Source organism: Misgurnus anguillicaudatus, chromosome 2 (genome assembly GCF_027580225.2).
Source record: "Misgurnus anguillicaudatus chromosome 2, ASM2758022v2, whole genome shotgun sequence".
Lineage (NCBI taxonomy): Eukaryota > Metazoa > Chordata > Actinopteri > Cypriniformes > Cobitidae > Misgurnus > Misgurnus anguillicaudatus.
This window is the reverse complement of record NC_073338.2, coordinates 4785540-4806734: the sequence shown is the minus strand read 5'-3', so window position 1 is coordinate 4806734 and position 21195 is coordinate 4785540. Positions and strand designations below refer to the sequence as shown.

At 48.3% G+C, this 21195-nt stretch overlaps 25 non-coding genes across 25 annotated transcripts; 13 read left to right on the top strand and 12 right to left on the bottom strand.

The window, feature by feature from the left end:
* Positions 1 to 429: 429 nt before the first annotated feature.
* Positions 430 to 541, bottom strand: trnal-caa (transfer RNA leucine (anticodon CAA)). Its single transcript has 2 exons — positions 504 to 541; positions 430 to 475 (listed from the first exon to the last, which is right to left on the bottom strand). It is a non-coding gene; the product is annotated as a tRNA-Leu (tRNA).
* Positions 542 to 685: 144 nt separating this feature from the next.
* Positions 686 to 758, top strand: trnar-ccu (transfer RNA arginine (anticodon CCU)). The gene has a single exon. It is a non-coding gene; the product is annotated as a tRNA-Arg (tRNA).
* Positions 759 to 1959: 1201 nt separating this feature from the next.
* Positions 1960 to 2071, bottom strand: trnal-caa (transfer RNA leucine (anticodon CAA)). Its single transcript has 2 exons — positions 2034 to 2071; positions 1960 to 2005 (listed from the first exon to the last, which is right to left on the bottom strand). It is a non-coding gene; the product is annotated as a tRNA-Leu (tRNA).
* Positions 2072 to 2215: 144 nt separating this feature from the next.
* On the top strand, positions 2216 to 2288 carry trnar-ccu (transfer RNA arginine (anticodon CCU)). Its single transcript has one exon. It is a non-coding gene; the product is annotated as a tRNA-Arg (tRNA).
* Positions 2289 to 3489: 1201 nt separating this feature from the next.
* trnal-caa (transfer RNA leucine (anticodon CAA)) lies at positions 3490 to 3601 on the bottom strand. Its single transcript has 2 exons — positions 3564 to 3601; positions 3490 to 3535 (listed from the first exon to the last, which is right to left on the bottom strand). It is a non-coding gene; the product is annotated as a tRNA-Leu (tRNA).
* Positions 3602 to 3745: 144 nt separating this feature from the next.
* Positions 3746 to 3818, top strand: trnar-ccu (transfer RNA arginine (anticodon CCU)). Its single transcript has one exon. It is a non-coding gene; the product is annotated as a tRNA-Arg (tRNA).
* A 1201-nt stretch (positions 3819 to 5019) lies between these two features.
* Positions 5020 to 5131, bottom strand: trnal-caa (transfer RNA leucine (anticodon CAA)). The gene is made up of 2 exons: positions 5094 to 5131; positions 5020 to 5065 (listed from the first exon to the last, which is right to left on the bottom strand). It is a non-coding gene; the product is annotated as a tRNA-Leu (tRNA).
* A 144-nt stretch (positions 5132 to 5275) lies between these two features.
* trnar-ccu (transfer RNA arginine (anticodon CCU)) lies at positions 5276 to 5348 on the top strand. Its single transcript has one exon. It is a non-coding gene; the product is annotated as a tRNA-Arg (tRNA).
* Positions 5349 to 6838: 1490 nt separating this feature from the next.
* Positions 6839 to 6950, bottom strand: trnal-caa (transfer RNA leucine (anticodon CAA)). Its single transcript has 2 exons — positions 6913 to 6950; positions 6839 to 6884 (listed from the first exon to the last, which is right to left on the bottom strand). It is a non-coding gene; the product is annotated as a tRNA-Leu (tRNA).
* A 144-nt stretch (positions 6951 to 7094) lies between these two features.
* On the top strand, positions 7095 to 7167 carry trnar-ccu (transfer RNA arginine (anticodon CCU)). Its single transcript has one exon. It is a non-coding gene; the product is annotated as a tRNA-Arg (tRNA).
* A 1490-nt stretch (positions 7168 to 8657) lies between these two features.
* On the bottom strand, positions 8658 to 8769 carry trnal-caa (transfer RNA leucine (anticodon CAA)). The gene is made up of 2 exons: positions 8732 to 8769; positions 8658 to 8703 (listed from the first exon to the last, which is right to left on the bottom strand). It is a non-coding gene; the product is annotated as a tRNA-Leu (tRNA).
* A 144-nt stretch (positions 8770 to 8913) lies between these two features.
* trnar-ccu (transfer RNA arginine (anticodon CCU)) lies at positions 8914 to 8986 on the top strand. Its single transcript has one exon. It is a non-coding gene; the product is annotated as a tRNA-Arg (tRNA).
* A 1490-nt stretch (positions 8987 to 10476) lies between these two features.
* Positions 10477 to 10588, bottom strand: trnal-caa (transfer RNA leucine (anticodon CAA)). Its single transcript has 2 exons — positions 10551 to 10588; positions 10477 to 10522 (listed from the first exon to the last, which is right to left on the bottom strand). It is a non-coding gene; the product is annotated as a tRNA-Leu (tRNA).
* A 144-nt stretch (positions 10589 to 10732) lies between these two features.
* On the top strand, positions 10733 to 10805 carry trnar-ccu (transfer RNA arginine (anticodon CCU)). The gene has a single exon. It is a non-coding gene; the product is annotated as a tRNA-Arg (tRNA).
* A 1490-nt stretch (positions 10806 to 12295) lies between these two features.
* On the bottom strand, positions 12296 to 12407 carry trnal-caa (transfer RNA leucine (anticodon CAA)). The gene is made up of 2 exons: positions 12370 to 12407; positions 12296 to 12341 (listed from the first exon to the last, which is right to left on the bottom strand). It is a non-coding gene; the product is annotated as a tRNA-Leu (tRNA).
* Positions 12408 to 12551: 144 nt separating this feature from the next.
* Positions 12552 to 12624, top strand: trnar-ccu (transfer RNA arginine (anticodon CCU)). The gene has a single exon. It is a non-coding gene; the product is annotated as a tRNA-Arg (tRNA).
* Positions 12625 to 14114: 1490 nt separating this feature from the next.
* trnal-caa (transfer RNA leucine (anticodon CAA)) lies at positions 14115 to 14226 on the bottom strand. The gene is made up of 2 exons: positions 14189 to 14226; positions 14115 to 14160 (listed from the first exon to the last, which is right to left on the bottom strand). It is a non-coding gene; the product is annotated as a tRNA-Leu (tRNA).
* Positions 14227 to 14370: 144 nt separating this feature from the next.
* trnar-ccu (transfer RNA arginine (anticodon CCU)) lies at positions 14371 to 14443 on the top strand. The gene has a single exon. It is a non-coding gene; the product is annotated as a tRNA-Arg (tRNA).
* A 1201-nt stretch (positions 14444 to 15644) lies between these two features.
* Positions 15645 to 15756, bottom strand: trnal-caa (transfer RNA leucine (anticodon CAA)). Its single transcript has 2 exons — positions 15719 to 15756; positions 15645 to 15690 (listed from the first exon to the last, which is right to left on the bottom strand). It is a non-coding gene; the product is annotated as a tRNA-Leu (tRNA).
* Positions 15757 to 15900: 144 nt separating this feature from the next.
* trnar-ccu (transfer RNA arginine (anticodon CCU)) lies at positions 15901 to 15973 on the top strand. The gene has a single exon. It is a non-coding gene; the product is annotated as a tRNA-Arg (tRNA).
* Positions 15974 to 17463: 1490 nt separating this feature from the next.
* On the bottom strand, positions 17464 to 17575 carry trnal-caa (transfer RNA leucine (anticodon CAA)). The gene is made up of 2 exons: positions 17538 to 17575; positions 17464 to 17509 (listed from the first exon to the last, which is right to left on the bottom strand). It is a non-coding gene; the product is annotated as a tRNA-Leu (tRNA).
* Positions 17576 to 17719: 144 nt separating this feature from the next.
* On the top strand, positions 17720 to 17792 carry trnar-ccu (transfer RNA arginine (anticodon CCU)). Its single transcript has one exon. It is a non-coding gene; the product is annotated as a tRNA-Arg (tRNA).
* A 1746-nt stretch (positions 17793 to 19538) lies between these two features.
* Positions 19539 to 19611, top strand: trnar-ccu (transfer RNA arginine (anticodon CCU)). Its single transcript has one exon. It is a non-coding gene; the product is annotated as a tRNA-Arg (tRNA).
* Positions 19612 to 20812: 1201 nt separating this feature from the next.
* trnal-caa (transfer RNA leucine (anticodon CAA)) lies at positions 20813 to 20924 on the bottom strand. Its single transcript has 2 exons — positions 20887 to 20924; positions 20813 to 20858 (listed from the first exon to the last, which is right to left on the bottom strand). It is a non-coding gene; the product is annotated as a tRNA-Leu (tRNA).
* A 144-nt stretch (positions 20925 to 21068) lies between these two features.
* Positions 21069 to 21141, top strand: trnar-ccu (transfer RNA arginine (anticodon CCU)). The gene has a single exon. It is a non-coding gene; the product is annotated as a tRNA-Arg (tRNA).
* Positions 21142 to 21195: the final 54 nt, after the last annotated feature.

Sequence of the window (21195 nt, the reverse complement as noted above, 5' to 3'; positions counted from 1 at the left end):
ATCGATTAAAATTCCGCAACTGTTCAGCTGCGCACAATTTCAAGCTCATTTGCGATTTATAGATTTCACGTCTGAAAGTGAGGCGTACGCGTGCTTTCTATGGGTACATTCGTTTTCATGAATCACACGTGCGCGCTTTTGAGAAAGGGGCCTGATCATCAATGCCATGGATGTGGGACATTTCTAGGAGAGAGTCTGAAATTGGCACATTCAGATAAACCCATTGCCAAAGTGATGTTAATGAAAGAATTTATTCAGAGCATGTTGTGGGAAATGAGATTCCTTCCTAGGAGAAACTTTGAAATTGGCCCTTTCAGATATTCCAACTGATGACAGTGCTTACATTTGAAAACTTGTTGTGAATGAGATTTGCACCAAGGCATCCAGAGGGAGAACTATGATAGTTTCAATGCCTCGCCAAAAACCTTTTGTCAGAAGTGGGATTTGAACCCACGCCTCCATTGGGAGACCAGAAACCTCACAAACTGAGAAGGTCGAACACCCTTGAGTCTGGCGCCTTAGACCGCTCGGCCATTCTGACACGGCGCTAACGGCCCAAGGCAGATGTTACCGTGTCCAAAGTCATGTCAGTTCTCTGTTCTCCCAACATGTCATGCAATCCATTGTAGCATGTCTGTGTATGTTGATGGTCCAACAGAACATGGTCCTTGTGCGTGACCCCCAAGCCCCAGTGGCCTAATGGATAAGGCACTGGCCTCCTAAGCCAGGGATTGTGGGTTCGAGTCCCATCTGGGGTGCGCTTCAGCAGAGTGGCGCAGCGGAAGCGTGCTGGGCCCATAACCCAGAGGTCGATGGATCGAAACCATCCTCTGCTAGGAGTCCTTTAATTGAAAGCCTGCATGGCTCCGGCTCTGAGAAAACGCTGACAAAACATCACGTCGTTTCACCACGAGTTCTCGTCTTTGGAAAGGCAGCTGTACCTTGTTTCTTAATTACGAGTTTATTCAAGACACCTAAATCCTTGGCATGATGGCAACATTCTACATCAGTGTGGCCTCCTAGGCTAGGGACGGTAGGTGGAGTCGCGCCCGGTGCACGTGTAAGCAGAGTGGCGCAGCGGAAGCGTGCTGGGCCCATAACCCAGAGGTCGATGGATCGAAACCATCCTCTGCTAGGAGTCCTTTAGTTAAAAGCCTGCATGGCTCTGAGAAAACGCTGACAAGACATTACGTCGTTTCACCATGAGTCCTTATCTTTGCAAAGGCGGCTGTGCTTTTTTTCTTAATTACAAGCCTATTCAAGACACCTGGAGCCTCATTTATAAAGCGCGCGTACGCACAGATTTGATCGTAAAGTGTGCGTCCCCAAAATCCACGGCAAAGGCCATATTTATTAAAACTGTCTTTGACGTGGAAAAGTGCCTAGCGCCATGTCAGGGTCTGAGCAGACGCACGCGCTTTTGCTTGTCCGATCGCTGTAGGTTTTTGGAAATATAAGCCATTTTTGCTGCTCTAAAAGGATTTAAACACTGACAGGCGCTCTTTTATATGTCAGTGGCATTAATTAGGCATCGATTAAAATTCCGCAACTGTTCAGCTGCAAACAATTTCAAGCTCATTTGCTATTTATAGATTTCACGTCTGAAAGTGAGGCGTACACGTGCTTTCTATGGGTACATTCGTTTTCATGAATCACACGTGCGCGCTTTTGAGAAAGGGGCCTGATCATCAATGCCATGGATGTGGGACATTTCTAGGAGAGAGTCTGAAATTGGCACATTCAGATCCACCCATTGCCAAAGTGATGTTAATGAAAGAATTTATTCAGAGCATGTTGTGGGAAATGAGATTCCTTCCTAGGAGAAACTTTGAAATTGGCCCTTTCAGATATTCCAACTGATGACAGTGCTTACATTTGAAAACTTGTTGTTAATGAGATTCGCACCAAGGCATCCAGAGGGAGAACTATGATAGTTTCAATGCCTCGCCAAAAACCTTTTGTCAGAAGTGGGATTTGAACCCACGCCTCCATTGGGAGACCAGAAACCTCACAAACTGAGAAGGTCGAACACCCTTGAGTCTGGCGCCTTAGACAGCTCGGCCATTCTGACACGGCGCTAAGGGCCCAAGGCAGATGTTACCGTGTCCAAAGTCATGTCAGTTCTCTGTTCTCCCAACATGTCATGCAATCCATTGTAGCATGTCTGTGTATGTTGATGGTCCAACAGAACATGGTCCATGTGCGTGACCCCCAAGCCCCAGTGGCCTAATGGATAAGGCACTGGCCTCCTAAGCCAGGGATTGTGGGTTCGAGTCCCATCTGGGGTGCGCTTCAGCAGAGTGGCGCAGCGGAAGCGTGCTGGGCCCATAACCCAGAGGTCGATGGATCGAAACCATCCTCTGCTAGGAGTCTTTTAATTAAAAGCCTGCATGGCTCCGGCTCTGAGAAAACGCTGACAAAACATCACGTCGTTTCACCACGAGTCCTCGTCTTTGGAAAGGCAGCTGTACCTTGTTTCTTAATTACGAGTTTATTCAAGACACCTGAATCCTTGGCATGATGGCAACATTCTACATCAGTGTGGCCTCCTAGGCTAGGGACGGTAGGTGGAGTCGCGCCCGGTGCACGTGTAAGCAGAGTGGCGCAGCGGAAGCGTGCTGGGCCCATAACCCAGAGGTCGATGGATCGAAACCATCCTCTGCTAGGAGTCCTTTAGTTAAAAGCCTGCATGGCTCTGAGAAAACGCTGACAAGACATTACGTCGTTTCACCATGAGTCCTCATCTTTGCAAAGGCGGCTGTGCTTTTTTTCTTAATTACAAGCCTATTCAAGACACCTGGAGCCTCATTTATAAAGCGCGCGTACGCACAGATTTGATCGTAAAGTGTGCGTCCCCAAAATCCACGGCAAAGGCCATATTTATTAAAACTGTCTTTGACGTGGAAAAGTGCCTAGCGCCATGTCAGGGTCTGAGCAGACGCACGCGCTTTTGCTTGTCCGATCGCTGTAGGTTTTTGGAAATATAAGCCATTTTTGCTGCTCTAAAAGGATTTAAACACTGACAGGCGCTCTTTTATATGTCAGTGGCATTAATTAGGCATCGATTAAAATTCCGCAACTGTTCAGCTGCGCACAATTTCAAGCTCATTTGCGATTTATAGATTTCACGTCTGAAAGTGAGGCGTACGCGTGCTTTCTATGGGTACATTCGTTTTCATGAATCACACGTGCGCGCTTTTGAGAAAGGGGCCTGATCATCAATGCCATGGATGTGGGACATTTCTAGGAGAGAGTCTGAAATTGGCACATTCAGATAAACCCATTGCCAAAGTGATGTTAATGAAAGAATTTATTCAGAGCATGTTGTGGGAAATGAGATTCCTTCCTAGGAGAAACTTTGAAATTGGCCCTTTCAGATATTCCAACTGATGACAGTGCTTACATTTGAAAACTTGTTGTGAATGAGATTTGCACCAAGGCATCCAGAGGGAGAACTATGATAGTTTCAATGCCTCGCCAAAAACCTTTTGTCAGAAGTGGGATTTGAACCCACGCCTCCATTGGGAGACCAGAAACCTCACAAACTGAGAAGGTCGAACACCCTTGAGTCTGGCGCCTTAGACCGCTCGGCCATTCTGACACGGCGCTAACGGCCCAAGGCAGATGTTACCGTGTCCAAAGTCATGTCAGTTCTCTGTTCTCCCAACATGTCATGCAATCCATTGTAGCATGTCTGTGTATGTTGATGGTCCAACAGAACATGGTCCATGTGCGTGACCCCCAAGCCCCAGTGGCCTAATGGATAAGGCACTGGCCTCCTAAGCCAGGGATTGTGGGTTCGAGTCCCATCTGGGGTGCGCTTCAGCAGAGTGGCGCAGCGGAAGCGTGCTGGGCCCATAACCCAGAGGTCGATGGATCGAAACCATCCTCTGCTAGGAGTCCTTTAATTGAAAGCCTGCATGGCTCCGGCTCTGAGAAAACGCTGACAAAACATCACGTCGTTTCACCACGAGTTCTCGTCTTTGGAAAGGCAGCTGTACCTTGTTTCTTAATTACGAGTTTATTCAAGACACCTAAATCCTTGGCATGATGGCAACATTCTACATCAGTGTGGCCTCCTAGGCTAGGGACGGTAGGTGGAGTCGCGCCCGGTGCACGTGTAAGCAGAGTGGCGCAGCGGAAGCGTGCTGGGCCCATAACCCAGAGGTCGATGGATCGAAACCATCCTCTGCTAGGAGTCCTTTAGTTAAAAGCCTGCATGGCTCTGAGAAAACGCTGACAAGACATTACGTCGTTTCACCATGAGTCCTCATCTTTGCAAAGGCGGCTGTGCTTTTTTTCTTAATTACAAGCCTATTCAAGACACCTGGAGCCTCATTTATAAAGCGCGCGTACGCACAGATTTGATCGTAAAGTGTGCGTCCCCAAAATCCACGGCAAAGGCCATATTTATTAAAACTGTCTTTGACGTGGAAAAGTGCCTAGCGCCATGTCAGGGTCTGAGCAGACGCACGCGCTTTTGCTTGTCCGATCGCTGTAGGTTTTTGGAAATATAAGCCATTTTTGCTGCTCTAAAAGGATTTAAACACTGACAGGCGCTCTTTTATATGTCAGTGGCATTAATTAGGCATCGATTAAAATTCCGCAACTGTTCAGCTGCGCACAATTTCAAGCTCATTTGCGATTTATAGATTTCACGTCTGAAAGTGAGGCGTACGCGTGCTTTCTATGGGTACATTCGTTTTCATGAATCACACGTGCGCGCTTTTGAGAAAGGGGCCTGATCATCAATGCCATGGATGTGGGACATTTCTAGGAGAGAGTCTGAAATTGGCACATTCAGATAAACCCATTGCCAAAGTGATGTTAATGAAAGAATTTATTCAGAGCATGTTGTGGGAAATGAGATTCCTTCCTAGGAGAAACTTTGAAATTGGCCCTTTCAGATATTCCAACTGATGACAGTGCTTACATTTGAAAACTTGTTGTGAATGAGATTTGCACCAAGGCATCCAGAGGGAGAACTATGATAGTTTCAATGCCTCGCCAAAAACCTTTTGTCAGAAGTGGGATTTGAACCCACGCCTCCATTGGGAGACCAGAAACCTCACAAACTGAGAAGGTCGAACACCCTTGAGTCTGGCGCCTTAGACCGCTCGGCCATTCTGACACGGCGCTAACGGCCCAAGGCAGATGTTACCGTGTCCAAAGTCATGTCAGTTCTCTGTTCTCCCAACATGTCATGCAATCCATTGTAGCATGTCTGTGTATGTTGATGGTCCAACAGAACATGGTCCATGTGCGTGACCCCCAAGCCCCAGTGGCCTAATGGATAAGGCACTGGCCTCCTAAGCCAGGGATTGTGGGTTCGAGTCCCATCTGGGGTGCGCTTCAGCAGAGTGGCGCAGCGGAAGCGTGCTGGGCCCATAACCCAGAGGTCGATGGATCGAAACCATCCTCTGCTAAGAGCCTATTTCTTGAAGGCTTGCATGGCTCCGGCTCTGAGGAAAGGCTGGCAGGACGTTATGCCGTTTCACCATGATTGGAAAGGCAGCTGTACTTTATTTCTTCATTACAAGTTTATTCAAGACACCTGAATCCTTGGCATGGTGCCAACGTTCTTCATCAGAGTGGCCTGCTATGCCAGGGACTGTAGGTTGAGTCGTGCCCGGGCTGCGTACGAGCAGAGTGGCGCAGCGGAAGCGTGCTGGGCCCATAACCCAGAGGTCGATGGATCGAAACCATCCTCTGCTAGGAGTCCTTTAATTGAAAGCCTGCATGGCTCCGGCTCTGAGAAAACGCTGACAAAACATCACGTCGTTTCACCACGAGTTCTCGTCTTTGGAAAGGCAGCTGTACCTTGTTTCTTAATTACGAGTTTATTCAAGACACCTGAATCCTTGGCATGATGCCAACATTCTACATCAGTGTGGCCTCCTAGGCTAGGGACGGTAGGTGGAGTCGCGCCCGGTGCACGTGTAAGCAGAGTGGCGCAGCGGAAGCGTGCTGGGCCCATAACCCAGAGGTCGATGGATCGAAACCATCCTCTGCTAGGAGTCCTTTAGTTAAAAGCCTGCATGGCTCTGAGAAAACGCTGACAAGACATTACGTCGTTTCACCATGAGTCCTTATCTTTGCAAAGGCGGCTGTGCTTTTTTTCTTAATTACAAGCCTATTCAAGACACCTGGAGCCTCATTTATAAAGCGCGCGTACGCACAGATTTGATCGTAAAGTGTGCGTCCCCAAAATCCACGGCAAAGGCCATATTTATTAAAACTGTCTTTGACGTGGAAAAGTGCCTAGCGCCATGTCAGGGTCTGAGCAGACGCACGCGCTTTTGCTTGTCCGATCGCTGTAGGTTTTTGGAAATATAAGCCATTTTTGCTGCTCTAAAAGGATTTAAACACTGACAGGCGCTCTTTTATATGTCAGTGGCATTAATTAGGCATCGATTAAAATTCCGCAACTGTTCAGCTGCAAACAATTTCAAGCTCATTTGCTATTTATAGATTTCACGTCTGAAAGTGAGGCGTACGCGTGCTTTCTATGGGTACATTCGTTTTCATGAATCACACGTGCGCGCTTTTGAGAAAGGGGCCTGATCATCAATGCCATGGATGTGGGACATTTCTAGGAGAGAGTCTGAAATTGGCACATTCAGATCCACCCATTGCCAAAGTGATGTTAATGAAAGAATTTATTCAGAGCATGTTGTGGGAAATGAGATTCCTTCCTAGGAGAAACTTTGAAATTGGCCCTTTCAGATATTCCAACTGATGACAGTGCTTACATTTGAAAACTTGTTGTTAATGAGATTTGCACCAAGGCATCCAGAGGGAGAACTATGATAGTTTCAATGCCTCGCCAAAAACCTTTTGTCAGAAGTGGGATTTGAACCCACGCCTCCATTGGGAGACCAGAAACCTCACAAACTGAGAAGGTCGAACACCCTTGAGTCTGGCGCCTTAGACAGCTCGGCCATTCTGACACGGCGCTAAGGGCCCAAGGCAGATGTTACCGTGTCCAAAGTCATGTCAGTTCTCTGTTCTCCCAACATGTCATGCAATCCATTGTAGCATGTCTGTGTATGTTGATGGTCCAACAGAACATGGTCCATGTGCGTGACCCCCAAGCCCCAGTGGCCTAATGGATAAGGCACTGGCCTCCTAAGCCAGGGATTGTGGGTTCGAGTCCCATCTGGGGTGCGCTTCAGCAGAGTGGCGCAGCGGAAGCGTGCTGGGCCCATAACCCAGAGGTCGATGGATCGAAACCATCCTCTGCTAAGAGCCTATTTCTTGAAGGCTTGCATGGCTCCGGCTCTGAGGAAAGGCTGGCAGGACGTTATGCCGTTTCACCATGATTGGAAAGGCAGCTGTACTTTATTTCTTCATTACAAGTTTATTCAAGACACCTGAATCCTTGGCATGGTGCCAACGTTCTTCATCAGAGTGGCGTGCTATGCCAGGGACTGTAGGTTGAGTCGTGCCTGGGCTGCGTACGAGCAGAGTGGCGCAGTGGAAGCGTGCTGGGCCCATAACCCAGAGGTCGATGGATCGAAACCATCCTCTGCTAGGAGTCCTTTAATTAAAAGCCTGCATGGCTCCGGCTCTGAGAAAACGCTGACAAAACATCACGTCGTTTCACCACGAGTCCTCGTCTTTGGAAAGGCAGCTGTACCTTGTTTCTTAATTACGAGTTTATTCAAGACACCTGAATCCTTGGCATGATGCCAACATTCTACATCAGTGTGGCCTCCTAGGCTAGGGACGGTAGGTGGAGTCGCGCCCGGTGCACGTGTAAGCAGAGTGGCGCAGCGGAAGCGTGCTGGGCCCATAACCCAGAGGTCGATGGATCGAAACCATCCTCTGCTAGGAGTCCTTTAGTTAAAAGCCTGCATGGCTCTGAGAAAACGCTGACAAGACATTACGTCGTTTCACCATGAGTCCTCATCTTTGCAAAGGCGGCTGTGCTTTTTTTCTTAATTACAAGCCTATTCAAGACACCTGGAGCCTCATTTATAAAGCGCGCGTACGCACAGATTTGATCGTAAAGTGTGCGTCCCCAAAATCCACGGCAAAGGCCATATTTATTAAAACTGTCTTTGACGTGGAAAAGTGCCTAGCGCCATGTCAGGGTCTGAGCAGACGCACGCGCTTTTGCTTGTCCGATCGCTGTAGGTTTTTGGAAATATAAGCCATTTTTGCTGCTCTAAAAGGATTTAAACACTGACAGGCGCTCTTTTATATGTCAGTGGCATTAATTAGGCATCGATTAAAATTCCGCAACTGTTCAGCTGCGCACAATTTCAAGCTCATTTGCGATTTATAGATTTCACGTCTGAAAGTGAGGCGTACGCGTGCTTTCTATGGGTACATTCGTTTTCATGAATCACACGTGCGCGCTTTTGAGAAAGGGGCCTGATCATCAATGCCATGGATGTGGGACATTTCTAGGAGAGAGTCTGAAATTGGCACATTCAGATAAACCCATTGCCAAAGTGATGTTAATGAAAGAATTTATTCAGAGCATGTTGTGGGAAATGAGATTCCTTCCTAGGAGAAACTTTGAAATTGGCCCTTTCAGATATTCCAACTGATGACAGTGCTTACATTTGAAAACTTGTTGTGAATGAGATTTGCACCAAGGCATCCAGAGGGAGAACTATGATAGTTTCAATGCCTCGCCAAAAACCTTTTGTCAGAAGTGGGATTTGAACCCACGCCTCCATTGGGAGACCAGAAACCTCACAAACTGAGAAGGTCGAACACCCTTGAGTCTGGCGCCTTAGACCGCTCGGCCATTCTGACACGGCGCTAACGGCCCAAGGCAGATGTTACCGTGTCCAAAGTCATGTCAGTTCTCTGTTCTCCCAACATGTCATGCAATCCATTGTAGCATGTCTGTGTATGTTGATGGTCCAACAGAACATGGTCCATGTGCGTGACCCCCAAGCCCCAGTGGCCTAATGGATAAGGCACTGGCCTCCTAAGCCAGGGATTGTGGGTTCGAGTCCCATCTGGGGTGCGCTTCAGCAGAGTGGCGCAGCGGAAGCGTGCTGGGCCCATAACCCAGAGGTCGATGGATCGAAACCATCCTCTGCTAAGAGCCTATTTCTTGAAGGCTTGCATGGCTCCGGCTCTGAGGAAAGGCTGGCAGGACGTTATGCCGTTTCACCATGATTGGAAAGGCAGCTATACTTTATTTCTTCATTACAAGTTTATTCAAGACACCTGAATCCTTGGCATGGTGCCAACGTTCTTCATCAGAGTGGCCTGCTATGCCAGGGACTGTAGGTTGAGTCGTGCCCGGGCTGCGTACGAGCAGAGTGGCGCAGCGGAAGCGTGCTGGGCCCATAACCCAGAGGTCGATGGATCGAAACCATCCTCTGCTAGGAGTCCTTTAATTGAAAGCCTGCATGGCTCCGGCTCTGAGAAAACGCTGACAAAACATCACGTCGTTTCACCACGAGTTCTCGTCTTTGGAAAGGCAGCTGTACCTTGTTTCTTAATTACGAGTTTATTCAAGACACCTGAATCCTTGGCATGATGCCAACATTCTACATCAGTGTGGCCTCCTAGGCTAGGGACGGTAGGTGGAGTCGCGCCCGGTGCACGTGTAAGCAGAGTGGCGCAGCGGAAGCGTGCTGGGCCCATAACCCAGAGGTCGATGGATCGAAACCATCCTCTGCTAGGAGTCCTTTAGTTAAAAGCCTGCATGGCTCTGAGAAAACGCTGACAAGACATTACGTCGTTTCACCATGAGTCCTCATCTTTGCAAAGGCGGCTGTGCTTTTTTTCTTAATTACAAGCCTATTCAAGACACCTGGAGCCTCATTTATAAAGCGCGCGTACGCACAGATTTGATCGTAAAGTGTGCGTCCCCAAAATCCACGGCAAAGGCCATATTTATTAAAACTGTCTTTGACGTGGAAAAGTGCCTAGCGCCATGTCAGGGTCTGAGCAGACGCACGCGCTTTTGCTTGTCCGATCGCTGTAGGTTTTTGGAAATATAAGCCATTTTTGCTGCTCTAAAAGGATTTAAACACTGACAGGCGCTCTTTTATATGTCAGTGGCATTAATTAGGCATCGATTAAAATTCCGCAACTGTTCAGCTGCGCACAATTTCAAGCTCATTTGCGATTTATAGATTTCACGTCTGAAAGTGAGGCGTACGCGTGCTTTCTATGGGTACATTCGTTTTCATGAATCACACGTGCGCGCTTTTGAGAAAGGGGCCTGATCATCAATGCCATGGATGTGGGACATTTCTAGGAGAGAGTCTGAAATTGGCACATTCAGATAAACCCATTGCCAAAGTGATGTTAATGAAAGAATTTATTCAGAGCATGTTGTGGGAAATGAGATTCCTTCCTAGGAGAAACTTTGAAATTGGCCCTTTCAGATATTCCAACTGATGACAGTGCTTACATTTGAAAACTTGTTGTGAATGAGATTTGCACCAAGGCATCCAGAGGGAGAACTATGATAGTTTCAATGCCTCGCCAAAAACCTTTTGTCAGAAGTGGGATTTGAACCCACGCCTCCATTGGGAGACCAGAAACCTCACAAACTGAGAAGGTCGAACACCCTTGAGTCTGGCGCCTTAGACCGCTCGGCCATTCTGACACGGCGCTAACGGCCCAAGGCAGATGTTACCGTGTCCAAAGTCATGTCAGTTCTCTGTTCTCCCAACATGTCATGCAATCCATTGTAGCATGTCTGTGTATGTTGATGGTCCAACAGAACATGGTCCATGTGCGTGACCCCCAAGCCCCAGTGGCCTAATGGATAAGGCACTGGCCTCCTAAGCCAGGGATTGTGGGTTCGAGTCCCATCTGGGGTGCGCTTCAGCAGAGTGGCGCAGCGGAAGCGTGCTGGGCCCATAACCCAGAGGTCGATGGATCGAAACCATCCTCTGCTAAGAGCCTATTTCTTGAAGGCTTGCATGGCTCCGGCTCTGAGGAAAGGCTGGCAGGACGTTATGCCGTTTCACCATGATTGGAAAGGCAGCTGTACTTTATTTCTTCATTACAAGTTTATTCAAGACACCTGAATCCTTGGCATGGTGCCAACGTTCTTCATCAGAGTGGCCTGCTATGCCAGGGACTGTAGGTTGAGTCGTGCCCGGGCTGCGTACGAGCAGAGTGGCGCAGCGGAAGCGTGCTGGGCCCATAACCCAGAGGTCGATGGATCGAAACCATCCTCTGCTAGGAGTCCTTTAATTGAAAGCCTGCATGGCTCCGGCTCTGAGAAAACGCTGACAAAACATCACGTCGTTTCACCACGAGTTCTCGTCTTTGGAAAGGCAGCTGTACCTTGTTTCTTAATTACGAGTTTATTCAAGACACCTGAATCCTTGGCATGATGCCAACATTCTACATCAGTGTGGCCTCCTAGGCTAGGGACGGTAGGTGGAGTCGCGCCCGGTGCACGTGTAAGCAGAGTGGCGCAGCGGAAGCGTGCTGGGCCCATAACCCAGAGGTCGATGGATCGAAACCATCCTCTGCTAGGAGTCCTTTAGTTAAAAGCCTGCATGGCTCTGAGAAAACGCTGACAAGACATTACGTCGTTTCACCATGAGTCCTCATCTTTGCAAAGGCGGCTGTGCTTTTTTTCTTAATTACAAGCCTATTCAAGACACCTGGAGCCTCATTTATAAAGCGCGCGTACGCACAGATTTGATCGTAAAGTGTGCGTCCCCAAAATCCACGGCAAAGGCCATATTTATTAAAACTGTCTTTGACGTGGAAAAGTGCCTAGCGCCATGTCAGGGTCTGAGCAGACGCACGCGCTTTTGCTTGTCCGATCGCTGTAGGTTTTTGGAAATATAAGCCATTTTTGCTGCTCTAAAAGGATTTAAACACTGACAGGCGCTCTTTTATATGTCAGTGGCATTAATTAGGCATCGATTAAAATTCCGCAACTGTTCAGCTGCACACAATTTCAAGCTCATTTGCTATTTATAGATTTCACGTCTGAAAGTGAGGCGTACGCGTGCTTTCTATGGGTACATTCGTTTTCATGAATCACACGTGCGCGCTTTTGAGAAAGGGGCCTGATCATCAATGCCATGGATGTGGGACATTTCTAGGAGAGAGTCTGAAATTGGCACATTCAGATCCACCCATTGCCAAAGTGATGTTAATGAAAGAATTTATTCAGAGCATGTTGTGGGAAATGAGATTCCTTCCTAGGAGAAACTTTGAAATTGGCCCTTTCAGATATTCCAACTGATGACAGTGCTTACATTTGAAAACTTGTTGTTAATGAGATTTGCACCAAGGCATCCAGAGGGAGAACTATGATAGTTTCAATGCCTCGCCAAAAACCTTTTGTCAGAAGTGGGATTTGAACCCACGCCTCCATTGGGAGACCAGAAACCTCACAAACTGAGAAGGTCGAACACCCTTGAGTCTGGCGCCTTAGACCGCTCGGCCATTCTGACACGGCGCTAAGGGCCCAAGGCAGATGTTACCGTGTCCAAAGTCATGTCAGTTCTCTGTTCTCCCAACATGTCATGCAATCCATTGTAGCATGTCTGTGTATGTTGATGGTCCAACAGAACATGGTCCATGTGCGTGACCCCCAAGCCCCAGTGGCCTAATGGATAAGGCACTGGCCTCCTAAGCCAGGGATTGTGGGTTCGAGTCCCATCTGGGGTGCGCTTCAGCAGAGTGGCGCAGCGGAAGCGTGCTGGGCCCATAACCCAGAGGTCGATGGATCGAAACCATCCTCTGCTAAGAGCCTATTTCTTGAAGGCTTGCATGGCTCCGGCTCTGAGGAAAGGCTGGCAGGACGTTATGCCGTTTCACCATGATTGGAAAGGCAGCTGTACTTTATTTCTTCATTACAAGTTTATTCAAGACACCTGAATCCTTGGCATGGTGCCAACGTTCTTCATCAGAGTGGCGTGCTATGCCAGGGACTGTAGGTTGAGTCGTGCCTGGGCTGCGTACGAGCAGAGTGGCGCAGCGGAAGCGTGCTGGGCCCATAACCCAGAGGTCGATGGATCGAAACCATCCTCTGCTAGGAGTCCTTTAATTAAAAGCCTGCATGGCTCCGGCTCTGAGAAAACGCTGACAAAACATCACGTCGTTTCACCACGAGTTCTCGTCTTTGGAAAGGCAGCTGTACCTTGTTTCTTAATTACGAGTTTATTCAAGACACCTGAATCCTTGGCATGATGCCAACATTCTACATCAGTGTGGCCTCCTAGGCTAGGGACGGTAGGTGGAGTCGCGCCCGGTGCACGTGTAAGCAGAGTGGCGCAGCGGAAGCGTGCTGGGCCCATAACCCAGAGGTCGATGGATCGAAACCATCCTCTGCTAGGAGTCCTTTAGTTAAAAGCCTGCATGGCTCTGAGAAAACGCTGACAAGACATTACGTCGTTTCACCATGAGTCCTCATCTTTGCAAAGGCGGCTGTGCTTTTTTTCTTAATTACAAGCCTATTCAAGACACCTGGAGCCTCATTTATAAAGCGCGCGTACGCACAGATTTGATCGTAAAGTGTGCGTCCCCAAAATCCACGGCAAAGGCCATATTTATTAAAACTGTCTTTGACGTGGAAAAGTGCCTAGCGCCATGTCAGGGTCTGAGCAGACGCACGCGCTTTTGCTTGTCCGATCGCTGTAGGTTTTTGGAAATATAAGCCATTTTTGCTGCTCTAAAAGGATTTAAACACTGACAGGCGCTCTTTTATATGTCAGTGGCATTAATTAGGCATCGATTAAAATTCCGCAACTGTTCAGCTGCGCACAATTTCAAGCTCATTTGCGATTTATAGATTTCACGTCTGAAAGTGAGGCGTACGCGTGCTTTCTATGGGTACATTCGTTTTCATGAATCACACGTGCGCGCTTTTGAGAAAGGGGCCTGATCATCAATGCCATGGATGTGGGACATTTCTAGGAGAGAGTCTGAAATTGGCACATTCAGATAAACCCATTGCCAAAGTGATGTTAATGAAAGAATTTATTCAGAGCATGTTGTGGGAAATGAGATTCCTTCCTAGGAGAAACTTTGAAATTGGCCCTTTCAGATATTCCAACTGATGACAGTGCTTACATTTGAAAACTTGTTGTGAATGAGATTTGCACCAAGGCATCCAGAGGGAGAACTATGATAGTTTCAATGCCTCGCCAAAAACCTTTTGTCAGAAGTGGGATTTGAACCCACGCCTCCATTGGGAGACCAGAAACCTCACAAACTGAGAAGGTCGAACACCCTTGAGTCTGGCGCCTTAGACCGCTCGGCCATTCTGACACGGCGCTAACGGCCCAAGGCAGATGTTACCGTGTCCAAAGTCATGTCAGTTCTCTGTTCTCCCAACATGTCATGCAATCCATTGTAGCATGTCTGTGTATGTTGATGGTCCAACAGAACATGGTCCATGTGCGTGACCCCCAAGCCCCAGTGGCCTAATGGATAAGGCACTGGCCTCCTAAGCCAGGGATTGTGGGTTCGAGTCCCATCTGGGGTGCGCTTCAGCAGAGTGGCGCAGCGGAAGCGTGCTGGGCCCATAACCCAGAGGTCGATGGATCGAAACCATCCTCTGCTAGGAGTCCTTTAATTGAAAGCCTGCATGGCTCCGGCTCTGAGAAAACGCTGACAAAACATCACGTCGTTTCACCACGAGTTCTCGTCTTTGGAAAGGCAGCTGTACCTTGTTTCTTAATTACGAGTTTATTCAAGACACCTGAATCCTTGGCATGATGCCAACATTCTACATCAGTGTGGCCTCCTAGGCTAGGGACGGTAGGTGGAGTCGCGCCCGGTGCACGTGTAAGCAGAGTGGCGCAGCGGAAGCGTGCTGGGCCCATAACCCAGAGGTCGATGGATCGAAACCATCCTCTGCTAGGAGTCCTTTAGTTAAAAGCCTGCATGGCTCTGAGAAAACGCTGACAAGACATTACGTCGTTTCACCATGAGTCCTCATCTTTGCAAAGGCGGCTGTGCTTTTTTTCTTAATTACAAGCCTATTCAAGACACCTGGAGCCTCATTTATAAAGCGCGCGTACGCACAGATTTGATCGTAAAGTGTGCGTCCCCAAAATCCACGGCAAAGGCCATATTTATTAAAACTGTCTTTGACGTGGAAAAGTGCCTAGCGCCATGTCAGGGTCTGAGCAGACGCACGCGCTTTTGCTTGTCCGATCGCTGTAGGTTTTTGGAAATATAAGCCATTTTTGCTGCTCTAAAAGGATTTAAACACTGACAGGCGCTCTTTTATATGTCAGTGGCATTAATTAGGCATCGATTAAAATTCCGCAACTGTTCAGCTGCACACAATTTCAAGCTCATTTGCTATTTATAGATTTCACGTCTGAAAGTGAGGCGTACGCGTGCTTTCTATGGGTACATTCGTTTTCATGAATCACACGTGCGCGCTTTTGAGAAAGGGGCCTGATCATCAATGCCATGGATGTGGGACATTTCTAGGAGAGAGTCTGAAATTGGCACATTCAGATCCACCCATTGCCAAAGTGATGTTAATGAAAGAATTTATTCAGAGCATGTTGTGGGAAATGAGATTCCTTCCTAGGAGAAACTTTGAAATTGGCCCTTTCAGATATTCCAACTGATGACAGTGCTTACATTTGAAAACTTGTTGTTAATGAGATTTGCACCAAGGCATCCAGAGGGAGAACTATGATAGTTTCAATGCCTCGCCAAAAACCTTTTGTCAGAAGTGGGATTTGAACCCACGCCTCCATTGGGAGACCAGAAACCTCACAAACTGAGAAGGTCGAACACCCTTGAGTCTGGCGCCTTAGACCGCTCGGCCATTCTGACACGGCGCTAAGGGCCCAAGGCAGATGTTACCGTGTCCAAAGTCATGTCAGTTCTCTGTTCTCCCAACATGTCATGCAATCCATTGTAGCATGTCTGTGTATGTTGATGGTCCAACAGAACATGGTCCATGTGCGTGACCCCCAAGCCCCAGTGGCCTAATGGATAAGGCACTGGCCTCCTAAGCCAGGGATTGTGGGTTCGAGTCCCATCTGGGGTGCGCTTCAGCAGAGTGGCGCAGCGGAAGCGTGCTGGGCCCATAACCCAGAGGTCGATGGATCGAAACCATCCTCTGCTAAGAGCCTATTTCTTGAAGGCTTGCATGGCTCCGGCTCTGAGGAAAGGCTGGCAGGACGTTATGCCGTTTCACCATGATTGGAAAGGCAGCTGTACTTTATTTCTTCATTACAAGTTTATTCAAGACACCTGAATCCTTGGCATGGTGCCAACGTTCTTCATCAGAGTGGCGTGCTATGCCAGGGACTGTAGGTTGAGTCGTGCCTGGGCTGCGTACGAGCAGAGTGGCGCAGCGGAAGCGTGCTGGGCCCATAACCCAGAGGTCGATGGATCGAAACCATCCTCTGCTAGGAGTCCTTTAATTAAAAGCCTGCATGGCTCCGGCTCTGAGAAAACGCTGACAAAACATCACGTCGTTTCACCACGAGTTCTCGTCTTTGGAAAGGCAGCTGTACCTTGTTTCTTAATTACGAGTTTATTCAAGACACCTGAATCCTTGGCATGATGCCAACATTCTACATCAGTGTGGCCTCCTAGGCTAGGGACGGTAGGTGGAGTCGCGCCCGGTGCACGTGTAAGCAGAGTGGCGCAGCGGAAGCGTGCTGGGCCCATAACCCAGAGGTCGATGGATCGAAACCATCCTCTGCTAGGAGTCCTTTAGTTAAAAGCCTGCATGGCTCTGAGAAAACGCTGACAAGACATTACGTCGTTTCACCATGAGTCCTCATCTTTGCAAAGGCGGCTGTGCTTTTTTTCTTAATTACAAGCCTATTCAAGACACCTGGAGCCTCATTTATAAAGCGCGCGTACGCACAGATTTGATCGTAAAGTGTGCGTCCCCAAAATCCACGGCAAAGGCCATATTTATTAAAACTGTCTTTGACGTGGAAAAGTGCCTAGCGCCATGTCAGGGTCTGAGCAGACGCACGCGCTTTTGCTTGTCCGATCGCTGTAGGTTTTTGGAAATATAAGCCATTTTTGCTGCTCTAAAAGGATTTAAACACTGACAGGCGCTCTTTTATATGTCAGTGGCATTAATTAGGCATCGATTAAAATTCCGCAACTGTTCAGCTGCGCACAATTTCAAGCTCATTTGCGATTTATAGATTTCACGTCTGAAAGTGAGGCGTACGCGTGCTTTCTATGGGTACATTCGTTTTCATGAATCACACGTGCGCGCTTTTGAGAAAGGGGCCTGATCATCAATGCCATGGATGTGGGACATTTCTAGGAGAGAGTCTGAAATTGGCACATTCAGATAAACCCATTGCCAAAGTGATGTTAATGAAAGAATTTATTCAGAGCATGTTGTGGGAAATGAGATTCCTTCCTAGGAGAAACTTTGAAATTGGCCCTTTCAGATATTCCAACTGATGACAGTGCTTACATTTGAAAACTTGTTGTGAATGAGATTTGCACCAAGGCATCCAGAGGGAGAACTATGATAGTTTCAATGCCTCGCCAAAAACCTTTTGTCAGAAGTGGGATTTGAACCCACGCCTCCATTGGGAGACCAGAAACCTCACAAACTGAGAAGGTCGAACACCCTTGAGTCTGGCGCCTTAGACCGCTCGGCCATTCTGACACGGCGCTAACGGCCCAAGGCAGATGTTACCGTGTCCAAAGTCATGTCAGTTCTCTGTTCTCCCAACATGTCATGCAATCCATTGTAGCATGTCTGTGTATGTTGATGGTCCAACAGAACATGGTCCATGTGCGTGACCCCCAAGCCCCAGTGGCCTAATGGATAAGGCACTGGCCTCCTAAGCCAGGGATTGTGGGTTCGAGTCCCATCTGGGGTGCGCTTCAGCAGAGTGGCGCAGCGGAAGCGTGCTGGGCCCATAACCCAGAGGTCGATGGATCGAAACCATCCTCTGCTAAGAGCCTATTTCTTGAAGGCTTGCATGGCTCCGGCTCTGAGGAAAGGCTGGCAGGACGTTATGCCGTTTCACCATGATTGGAAAGGCAGCTGTACTTTATTTCTTCATTACAAGTTTATTCAAGACACCTGAATCCTTGGCATGGTGCCAACGTTCTTCATCAGAGTGGCCTGCTATGCCAGGGACTGTAGGTTGAGTCGTGCCCGGGCTGCGTACGAGCAGAGTGGCGCAGCGGAAGCGTGCTGGGCCCATAACCCAGAGGTCGATGGATCGAAACCATCCTCTGCTAGGAGTCCTTTAATTGAAAGCCTGCATGGCTCCGGCTCTGAGAAAACGCTGACAAAACATCACGTCGTTTCACCACGAGTTCTCGTCTTTGGAAAGGCAGCTGTACCTTGTTTCTTAATTACGAGTTTATTCAAGACACCTGAATCCTTGGCATGATGCCAACATTCTACATCAGTGTGGCCTCCTAGGCTAGGGACGGTAGGTGGAGTCGCGCCCGGTGCACGTGTAAGCAGAGTGGCGCAGCGGAAGCGTGCTGGGCCCATAACCCAGAGGTCGATGGATCGAAACCATCCTCTGCTAGGAGTCCTTTAGTTAAAAGCCTGCATGGCTCTGAGAAAACGCTGACAAGACATTACGTCGTTTCACCATGAGTCCTCATCTTTGCAAAGGCGGCTGTGCTTTTTTTCTTAATTACAAGCCTATTCAAGACACCTGGAGCCTCATTTATAAAGCGCGCGTACGCACAGATTTGATCGTAAAGTGTGCGTCCCCAAAATCCACGGCAAAGGCCATATTTATTAAAACTGTCTTTGACGTGGAAAAGTGCCTAGCGCCATGTCAGGGTCTGAGCAGACGCACGCGCTTTTGCTTGTCCGATCGCTGTAGGTTTTTGGAAATATAAGCCATTTTTGCTGCTCTAAAAGGATTTAAACACTGACAGGCGCTCTTTTATATGTCAGTGGCATTAATTAGGCATCGATTAAAATTCCGCAACTGTTCAGCTGCAAACAATTTCAAGCTCATTTGCTATTTATAGATTTCACGTCTGAAAGTGAGGCGTACGCGTGCTTTCTATGGGTACATTCGTTTTCATGAATCACACGTGCGCGCTTTTGAGAAAGGGGCCTGATCATCAATGCCATGGATGTGGGACATTTCTAGGAGAGAGTCTGAAATTGGCACATTCAGATCCACCCATTGCCAAAGTGATGTTAATGAAAGAATTTATTCAGAGCATGTTGTGGGAAATGAGATTCCTTCCTAGGAGAAACTTTGAAATTGGCCCTTTCAGATATTCCAACTGATGACAGTGCTTACATTTGAAAACTTGTTGTGAATGAGATTTGCACCAAGGCATCCAGAGGGAGAACTATGATAGTTTCAATGCCTCGCCAAAAACCTTTTGTCAGAAGTTGGATTTGAACCCACGCCTCCATTGGGAGACCAGAAACCTCACAAACTGAGAAGGTCGAACACCCTTGAGTCTGGCGCCTTAGACAGCTCGGCCATTCTGACACGGCGCTAAGGGCCCAAGGCAGATGTTACCGTGTCCAAAGTCATGTCAGTTCTCTGTTCTCCCAACATGTCATGCAATCCATTGTAGCATGTCTGTGTATGTTGATGGTCCAACAGAACATGGTCCATGTGCGTGACCCCCAAGCCCCAGTGGCCTAATGGATAAGGCACTGGCCTCCTAAGCCAGGGATTGTGGGTTCGAGTCCCATCTGGGGTGCGCTTCAGCAGAGTGGCGCAGCGGAAGCGTGCTGGGCCCATAACCCAGAGGTCGATGGATCGAAACCATCCTCTGCTAGGAGTCCTTTAATTAAAAGCCTGCATGGCTCCGGCTCTGAGAAAACGCTGACAAAACATCACGTCGTTTCACCACGAGTCCTCGTCTTTGGAAAGGCAGCTGTACCTTGTTTCTTAATTACGAGTTTATTCAAGACACCTGAATCCTTGGCATGATGGCAACATTCTACATCAGTGTGGCCTCCTAGGCTAGGGACGGTAGGTGGAGTCGCGCCCGGTGCACGTGTAAGCAGAGTGGCGCAGCGGAAGCGTGCTGGGCCCATAACCCAGAGGTCGATGGATCGAAACCATCCTCTGCTAGGAGTCCTTTAGTTAAAAGCCTGCATGGCTCTGAGAAAACGCTGACAAGACATTACGTCGTTTCACCATGAGTCCTCATCTTTGCAAAGGCGGCTGTGCTTTTTTTCTTAATTACAAGCCTATTCAAGACACCTGGAGCCTCATTTATAAAGCGCGCGTACGCACAGATTTGATCGTAAAGTGTGCGTCCCCAAAATCCACGGCAAAGGCCATATTTATTAAAACTGTCTTTGACGTGGAAAAGTGCCTAGCGCCATGTCAGGGTCTGAGCAGACGCACGCGCTTTTGCTTGTCCGATCGCTGTAGGTTTTTGGAAATATAAGCCATTTTTGCTGCTCTAAAAGGATTTAAACACTGACAGGCGCTCTTTTATATGTCAGTGGCATTAATTAGGCATCGATTAAAATTCCGCAACTGTTCAGCTGCGCACAATTTCAAGCTCATTTGCGATTTATAGATTTCACGTCTGAAAGTGAGGCGTACGCGTGCTTTCTATGGGTACATTCGTTTTCATGAATCACACGTGCGCGCTTTTGAGAAAGGGGCCTGATCATCAATGCCATGGATGTGGGACATTTCTAGGAGAGAGTCTGAAATTGGCACATTCAGATAAACCCATTGCCAAAGTGATGTTAATGAAAGAATTTATTCAGAGCATGTTGTGGGAAATGAGATTCCTTCCTAGGAGAAACTTTGAAATTGGCCCTTTCAGATATTCCAACTGATGACAGTGCTTACATTTGAAAACTTGTTGTGAATGAGATTTGCACCAAGGCATCCAGAGGGAGAACTATGATAGTTTCAATGCCTCGCCAAAAACCTTTTGTCAGAAGTGGGATTTGAACCCACGCCTCCATTGGGAGACCAGAAACCTCACAAACTGAGAAGGTCGAACACCCTTGAGTCTGGCGCCTTAGACCGCTCGGCCATTCTGACACGGCGCTAACGGCCCAAGGCAGATGTTACCGTGTCCAAAGTCATGTCAGTTCTCTGTTCTCCCAACATGTCATGCAATCCATTGTAGCATGTCTGTGTATGTTGATGGTCCAACAGAACATGGTCCATGTGCGTGACCCCCAAGCCCCAGTGGCCTAATGGATAAGGCACTGGCCTCCTAAGCCAGGGATTGTGGGTTCGAGTCCCATCTGGGGTGCGCTTCAGCAGAGTGGCGCAGCGGAAGCGTGCTGGGCCCATAACCCAGAGGTCG